General features: G+C 49.7%; 1 long non-coding RNA gene across 1 annotated transcript; it reads left to right on the forward strand.

Moving 5' to 3' along the window:
- On the forward strand, nt 1–5135 carry LOC142919866 (uncharacterized). Its single transcript, XR_012938520.1, has 3 exons — nt 1–328; nt 1652–1805; nt 2802–5135. It is a non-coding gene; the product is annotated as an uncharacterized LOC142919866 (long non-coding RNA).
- The last annotated feature ends 3542 nt before the right edge of the window (nt 5136–8677 follow it).

Below are 8677 nucleotides of genomic sequence, written 5' to 3' on the forward strand. Positions count from 1 at the left end.
ACCTGATGAAGGCCGCTTGTGTCGTGGCCGAAACGTCGTGACAATATTATCGCGTTATTTTATTTTATCGATTTATTATTTTATTCTCATTCTACGTGGTGGTGACTTTACCGAAAGAACCAAAGGAGATGAATCCTTGCAGTCACGAAAGCTTCAAATCGAGATTTCAGCGGGGGGTTGTCGTCTGTCCTCCTCGCCAGACCCGGAAGACGTGAGGCTTGGCCCCACCGGGGCGACCCAGGTCACGGCCGGGGCGACCCAGGTCACGGCCGGGGCGACCCAGGTCACGCCCTCGTCGTCCGGGATACCCGACTACAAGTGCGCAGAGGTACCCAGTCGCTGCGTCACGATCACCACCAGCACCACCACCAGCGTACCACCACCACCAGCGTGCCACCACCACCACCGTGCCACCACCGTGCCACCACCACCACCACCGTGCCACCACCACCACCGTGCCACCACCACCACCGTCACCACCACCAGCGTGCCACCACCACCACCGTGCCACCACCACCGTGCCACCACCACCACCGTGCCACCACCACCGTGCCACCACCGTCACCACCACCACCACCAGCGTACCACCACCACCGTGCCACCACCACCACCGTCACCACCACCAGCGTACCACCACCACCAGCGTGCCACCACCACCACCGTGCCACCACCACCACCACCGTGCCACCACCACCACCAGCGTGCCACCACCACCACCGTCACCACCACCACCACCACCGTGCCACCACCACCAGCGTGCCACCACCACCACCGTCACCACTGTCACCACCACCACCGTCACCACCACCGTCACCACCACCACCACCACCACCGTGCCACCACCACCACCACCGTGCCACCACCACCACCAGCGTGCCACCACCACCACCGTGTCACCACCATAACCACCGTGCCACCACTACCGTGCCACCACCACCACCACCTGAGTTTGATTCCCGCTCACAGCCAACAGCAGTGATAGCGATTATCTGAACCGGTCCTGGGCCTCCCTTAGGTCTACTCAACCTCTAATGAGTACTTGTAGTAAACATCGCTAGCACGGGGGAGACAAAGACGGCGGTGGTGACGGTGGTGGTGACGGTGGTGGTGGTGACGGTGGTGACGGTGGTGACGGTGGTGACGGTGGTGGTGACGATGGTGGTGACGGTGGTGACGGTGGTGGTGACGGTGGTGGTGACGGTGGTGGTGACGGTGGTGGTGGTGACGGTGGTGGTGACGGTGGTGGTGACGGTGGTGACGGTGGTGACGGTGGTGATGGTGGTGCGTGACATTTACGAAGATGAGAATGAGGTGAGTGGCACAGTAGGGGGTACAGGTGGTGCACCGTGCCAGTCATCTCAGTCGACCCATGGCACCGTGGCACCTGCTGGGTCTGCCTCGTGAACCTCCTGCCCGCGGGCGTTCGACACTTCACGTGGTGGCCTCGACGTGCACACGGCCTGGCACGAGCGCCACGGTGACGTCACCGCCACTTGGCGGTGACGCGTGTGGGCGCGTCGTCGCGTGTCGGTGAGCGTTCGCGTGTCGGTGAGCGTTCCGGGGGGGGGGGGGGGGTGGTGTAGCAGAGAGAGCGCCCGACGCTCCGTGGAGCCTCACGGCCGTCGCCTTCCCGGCGCTCTGCGTGCCTCAGGCCGGGGAGGCGGTGTCCGGCGGGGCCACGCCGGCCCCGCGGCACGCGAGGCCGTCCGGGGGGAGCGGCGGCGACGGCCGCTCCCGGTGCGTCACTTCGCCGCCCTCCGTGCCGGGCCTGGTGAGGTCGCGATCCGTCAAGGTCACAGTGGAAGGTAACCGGGGCGGCAGGAGAGAGAGAGACTCAGCGATGACGCTGAGTCTCTCTCTCTCTCTCACATACCACTAGCAGAGACGCCACTCTCTCTCTCCACTCTCTCCACACTCTCCACTCTCTCTCCACTCTCTCTCCACTCTCTCTACTCTCTCTCCACTCTCTCTACTCTCTCCACTCTCTACTCTCTCCACTCTCTCCACTCTCTCCACTCTCTCCACTCTCTCTCCACTCACCACTCTCTCCACTCTCTCTCTACTCTCTCTCCACTCACCACTCTCTCTCCACTCTCTCCTCTCTATCTGTCTCCACTCTGTCCTCTCTCTCTCTCCACTCTCTATGTTCTCTCCTCTCTCTGCTCTCTCTCCACGCTCTCTGCCCACGCCGTCTCTCTCCACTCTGTCCTCTCTCTTCACTCTCTCTTCTCACCATTCTCTCCTCTATCTCTCTCCACTCTCTCTCCTCTCTATCTCTCTCCACTCACCACTCTCTCTCTCTCTCCACTCTCTCTCCACTCTCTCCACTCACCACTCTCTCTCCACTCACCACTCTCTCCTCTATCTCTCTCCACTCTCTCTCCACTCTCTCTCCTCTCTATCTCTCTCCACTCACCACTCTCTCTCCACTCTCTCTCCACTCTCCTCTCTATCTGTCTCCACTCACCACTCTCTCTCTCCACTCACCACTCTCTCTCTCCACTCGCTCTCCTCTCTATCTGTCTCCACTCTTTCCTTTCTCTCTCCTCTCTCCTCTCTCCACGTTCTCTCCTCTCTATCTCTCTCCTCTCTATCTGTCTCCACTCTGTCCTCTCTCTCTCTCTCCACTCTCTCCACGTTCTCTCCTCTCTATCTCTCTCCTCTCTATCTGTCTCCACTCTGTCCTCTCTCTCTCCACTCTCCACGTTCTCTCCTCTCTATCTCTCTCCACTCACCACTCTCTCCTCTCTCTCTGCTCTCTCTCCGCGCTCTCTGCCCACACCGTCTCTCTCCACTCGCAGGAGGAGCGGAGGAAGCGGAGGAGTCGGGACGTGGTCTACCGTGGATCATCATCATCCTCACCATCATCTTCGTGATCGTCCCCCTCCTCGTCGTCATCATTTCGGCCCTTCATCACGTTTGCTCGGGAGAGTCGGAAGAGGAGGGATCGGGAGGAGGAGAGGCGGCGATCGCGGTCGGCTTCGTCGCGAGCGAGGAGGAGGAGGGCGGTGGCCACACGCTGGCGCTGCACAGGGCCACGGGCGCGGCCACCAGGCACGGCCGCAGGTCGCTGGCCGAGATGTGCGGTCGTCACTGACGAGGCAGCAGCGGTGTTGACGGCCTGCCGCTGCCTCCAAGACACACGGAGCCGTGAGGCAGGCCTGCAAGCGGGCTCCTCGCCACCGCCGCCGCCGCCATCGCTATCGTCAGCGCCAACACCGCCGTCGTCAACATCACAACCATCGTCACCATCATCACCACCATCATCATCACCTTGTGTCTTTTGTGTTTTGAGCTCAGGTCGCAAACACGGATCGAGCCGTGACATTTTGAAGATCAGTGTCTCTTATTTGTTTAAACACGAATCTAACTGACATTTTGTAGATCAGTGTCTCTTATTTGTTTAAACACGGATCTAACCGTGACATTTTGAAGGTAAGTGTCTCTTATTTGTTTAAACACGAATCTAACCGTGACATTTTGAAGGTCAGTGTCTCTTATTTGTTTAAACACGGATCTAACCGTGACATTTTGAAGGTCAGTGTCTCTTATTTGTTTAAACACGGATCTAACCGTGACATTTTGTAGATCTGTGTCTCTTATTTGTTTAAACACGGATCTAACCGTGACATTTTGAATATCAGTGTCTCTTATTTGTTTAAACACGGATCTAACCGTGACATTTTGAAGGTCAGTGTCTCTTATTTGTTTAAACACGGATCTAACCGTGACATTTTGAAGGTCAGTGTCTCTTATTTGTTTAAACACGGATCTAACCGCGACATTTTGAAGAACCGTGAGCAAACAGCCAAGGAACAGGGAAAGCTGATACCCTTAGACAATGCAATTTGTTTTTACGCAGAGATGGTTACAGTAAATCAAAGAGTACAGTTACTTAATCAATTTTCCAGTAGCAAACAGCCAGTTTCACCTTAGACTCCACCCTGATTAGCCAAATGTGTCTGAGCACATGTTTAATGTGCAGTTGTATTTTTTATTTTACTATTTTTCTGAATGCTTAACTATTTATGTTCCGAATTGTAATATCGAAGCCAATACACAAGGCAGGGAAATTCCTACTGGCAGCAGATCGATGTCTCAATTAGTAAAGATGCCACAAGAAACACCACGAGAATATCTTCTGGCATCTCTTCAAGAGGTCACACTTAACCAGCACATTCCTGTGCTCCATTAGAGCAGTTCAATGCGTGTCAGTCATCTGACATGTGCTACTTATATCTCACTCTCAGAGTTGGTCGAATCCAAATTAAGTGAAAATGCAAGGTAGCTCTCTGATGTAGGTGTAACAATGATGTCACTAGTTGCACCTCGTGATTAGATGAATTGCCGCAATTTAAATAAAATCATCTATCCGTTTTTTATAACATTGTGAATTTAGCAGTGGTCTTGGGCCCATTGCATAAACATTCAGATAAAAATAATCCATTGTTTTCATATTCGATTCAATGCATGCTTAATTAAATGCGAAATCGATATTGATATCAATGGATCAATCCATCATTCCATTTTTCTGTCTGTCATTAAAAACGGTGCTGGCTCATTCTAATGTGGGTATTAGCTACCCCAAGTGATACAGCCAACTTCGAGGGATGGATGAGTAAAGAATCCGCTTATTTGGCTAATCTTAGCAAAGGTCAAGGCAATCGTCGAGAAGACTTAAACCTATCACCTGGCTCTCCTGTGGAGTCACGCCGTGAAATAGGTGGCGTTGGGTCATTACGACGTCTTCCTTCTATTTAAACAGTAACATGAAAGTAATATATATACTGTACACAAGCAAGTGGAACAAATCTTGGCAACAAATCTCAGCAATGATCACTTGCATTGTCTTTAGTCACAGAAACAGTAATCTGAGATGCACATTGAATAATGGAAGGTGATTTAATCCTTTGAGCAAGTAATTTATTTCTTCAACAGATGTAATTTTTCATACAGTTAGCTTGCAAAGAAAAAACACATTTTCATTTTGAACTCATCTATATTCCCGCATTGTATTTTATTAGCATTATTGGTTCGTGCCTTTGAAATTAAATGATGTCGCATTTGATTTACAATCAGGTATAACCTTCATTAAAACTGCACAGGGCTTAGAGTGAATAAATAAGGTTGGTTGCTGTGTCCATATTCTTTGAAGTCTATGGGAGACTTTAACATTGAAGTCTATGGGAGACTTTAACATTGAAGTCTATGGGAGACTTTAGCATTGAAGTCTATGGGAGACTTTAACATTGAAGTCTATGGGAGACTTTAACATTGAAGTCTATGGGAGACTTTAACATTGAAGTCTATGGGAGACTTTAGCATCGAAGTCTATGGGAGACTTTAACATTGAAGTCTATGGGAGACTTTAACATTGAAGTCTATGGGAGACTTTAACATTGAAGTCTATGGGAGACTTTATCATTGAAGTCTATGGGAGACTTTAACATTGAACTCTATGGGAGACTTTAACATTGAAGTCTATGGGAGACTTTAGCATTGAAGTCTATGGGAGACTTTAACATTGAAGTCTATGGGAGACTTTAACATTTAAGTCTATGGGAGACTTTAACATTGAAGTCTATGGGAGACTTTAACATTGAAGTCTATGGGAGACTTTAACTCCTTGAGTCTCGAGATATTCGTGTCGAGAATACTGCCATTGGGATGCTGTGATGACGTTAATCGGCGCCTGCAAACGTGGGAGGAGGAGCACCCGGAGAAGATTCCTGACCTTCACGCTTCAAGGTCGCCCCTTCTTCATATTTCACCGTCACTCGTGGCCACGTAGCGAAGCGTTTTTCTGAATTTTGTTGTTGTTGTTCTGTCTCTCACTGTTCAAATAAACGTATCATTAAAATTATAGACTGATCATTTCTTTGTCATGGGGCTAACGTACAAAACCAGCAGGGGACCAAATACTTTTTTCCCTCACTGTAGACTCAACACTACCATAGACACAACACTACCATAGACTCAACACTACCATAGACTCAACACTACCATAGACTCAACACTACCACAGACTCAACACTACCATAGACTCAACACTACCACCCATAGACTCAACACTACCACCCACAGACTCAACACTACCATAGACACAACACTACCAGACACAACACTACCACCCATAGACTCAACACTACCATAGACTCAACACTACTATAGACTCAACACTACCATAGACTCAACACTACCACCCATAGACTCAACACTACTATAGACACAACACTATTATAGACTCAACACTGCACATACAATCAGCACTGCCCATAGACTCAGCACTACCCATGGACTCAACACTGCCACCCATAGACTCAACACTGCTACCCATAGACTCAGCACTACCCATGGACTCAACACTACCACCCATAGACTCAACACTGCCATAGACTCAACACTACCCACAGACTCAAAACTGTCTACACACTCAGCACTACCCATAGACTCAACACTTCCATAGACTCAACACTGCCATAGACTCAACACTGCCCATAGACTTATGGACCACAAAGCCTGTGTCACCAGACTTATGGACCACAACCCCTCTGTGTCACCAGACTTATGGACCACAACGGCTCTGTGTCACCAGACTTATGGACCACAACGCCTGTGTCACTAGACTTATGGACCACAACGCCTCTGTGTCACCAGACTTATGGACCACAACGCCTCTGTGTCACCAGAATTATGGACCACAACGCCTCTGTGTCACCAGACTTATGGACCACAACGCCTCTGTGTCACCAGAATTATGGACCACAACGCCTCTACGTGTACAAATATTTTTTATTTACCAATTCCACTTAACGTATAAATAAAAAAGACTGCTTACAAATATCAGCTCTATGTTTTCAAGTAAATACAGTTTGGGTAGTGAAAAAATTATAGTCTAAATAAGCTACACATGACGAATTGTAGGCAATTATAGTTATAATCAAAGACATTTTTAAACAATCACGTGGTCCCTGTAGTCGCCGTTAGAGACAATCTGCTTGAAAACAGTTTATCAACATATATGAATACATTGATTCGAATAAGCAGAGTTAATTTCCTATTTATGGCATGCCAGTTGTGTGTCAGTTTTCGATATCAACATCACCTGACACGTGGAGCGATTTCATTGTTTCGTCTCCCCACTGGGCATCCTCTCGGGTGACCCCCTCGCCGCCCATCGGCATCACTCGCCCCCTTCGCGCCCTCCACCGTCACCCTCAACTCCACCCGCGGTGGTTTCAACAGCCTGGTTGGCCACTGGAACGGTATCCCGGACAGTGCCGGATTAAGCTCATGCGGGTCCTGTGGCATGTATTATAAAGGTGCCCAAAATAAAATTAAAAAACAATTATTAAAACGCAAAGTTTACACATCTACCGGGTCTCCATTTGACTTTGTATTGTCTAGGAAGTCCACCCACACCTCCACTTCCACAAACTGCTGGGAGTTGCCTCGCTCTGCCTCACAGTCAGAATTCTCCTCCTGCTTCACGTTGCCTCCATCGATGTGAAGGTCCCATTTTGGAGTTGAATCTTCAGCTTCACATTTCACCTTCACTTCTTCCCTCTTCACCATCACTTCCTCACATTTCACCTTCACTTCTTCCCTCTTCACCATCACTTCTTCCCTCTTCACCATCACTTCTTCCCTCTTCACCATCACCTCTTCATATTTCACCTCGTTACCTTTAAAAGTGTCCAAGCTGGGATTTTCTTCCGGTTCGTGTTTCATGAGGGATGGGCTCATGGTGGCCCTTTGACTTTCACAAGCTGATTTCAGACTCCACTCCTTGTGGATCTTCTGATGCTTCTGTGTTCTCTGGTGTACTTGAAGAAGAGATGAATGTGCAAACGCCTTCACGCACACACTGCACCTGAAGGGTTTCTCTCCTGTGTGTGTACTCTGGTGTATTACAAGAGCAGATGACTGTGCAAACGCCTTTCCACACACACTGCACTTGAAGGGTTTCTCTCCCGTGTGTGTTCTCTGGTGTATTACAAGAGTAAATGAATGTGCAAACGCCTTCCCACACACACTGCACTTGAAGGGTTTCTCTCCCGTGTGTGTTCTGTGGTGTGCTACGAGATTTGATGAACGTGCAAACGCCTTCCCACACACACTGCACCTGAAGGGTTTATCTCCCGTGTGTGTTCTCTGGTGTTTTACAAGATAAGATGAACGTGCAAACGCCTTCACGCACACACTGCACCTGAAGGGTTTCTCTCCTGTGTGTGTCCTCTGGTGTATTACAAGAGCAGATGACTGTGCAAATGCCTTTCCACACACACTGCACTTGAAGGGTTTCTCTCCCGTGTGTGTTCTCTGGTGTATTACAAGAGTACATGAATGTGCAAACGCCTTCCCACACACACTGCATTTGAAGGGTTTCTCTCCCGTGTGTGTTCTCTGGTGTACTTCAAGATTTGATGAACGTGCAAACGCCTTCCCACACACACTGCACTTGAAGGGTTTCTCTCCCGTGTGTGTTCTCTGGTGTACTTCAAGATTTGATGAACGTGCAAACGCCTTCCCACACACACTGCACCTGAAGGGTTTATCTCCCGTGTGAGTTCTCTCGTGCCGTGTCAAATCTCGAGTACGATCCGTGCTGTATGCACACCGGTCGCATTGTTGCCTTGTCCTACCGAGCTGCGCTGAGTGCATTTGCTCCATTCTG

Source organism: Petromyzon marinus, unplaced genomic scaffold, assembly GCF_048934315.1.
Source record: "Petromyzon marinus isolate PM22_M1 ecotype Great Lakes invasive population unplaced genomic scaffold, UKy_Petmar_22M1.pri1.0 PM_G_Scaffold_65, whole genome shotgun sequence".
In the NCBI taxonomy this organism is placed as follows: Eukaryota; Metazoa; Chordata; class Hyperoartia; order Petromyzontiformes; family Petromyzontidae; genus Petromyzon; species Petromyzon marinus.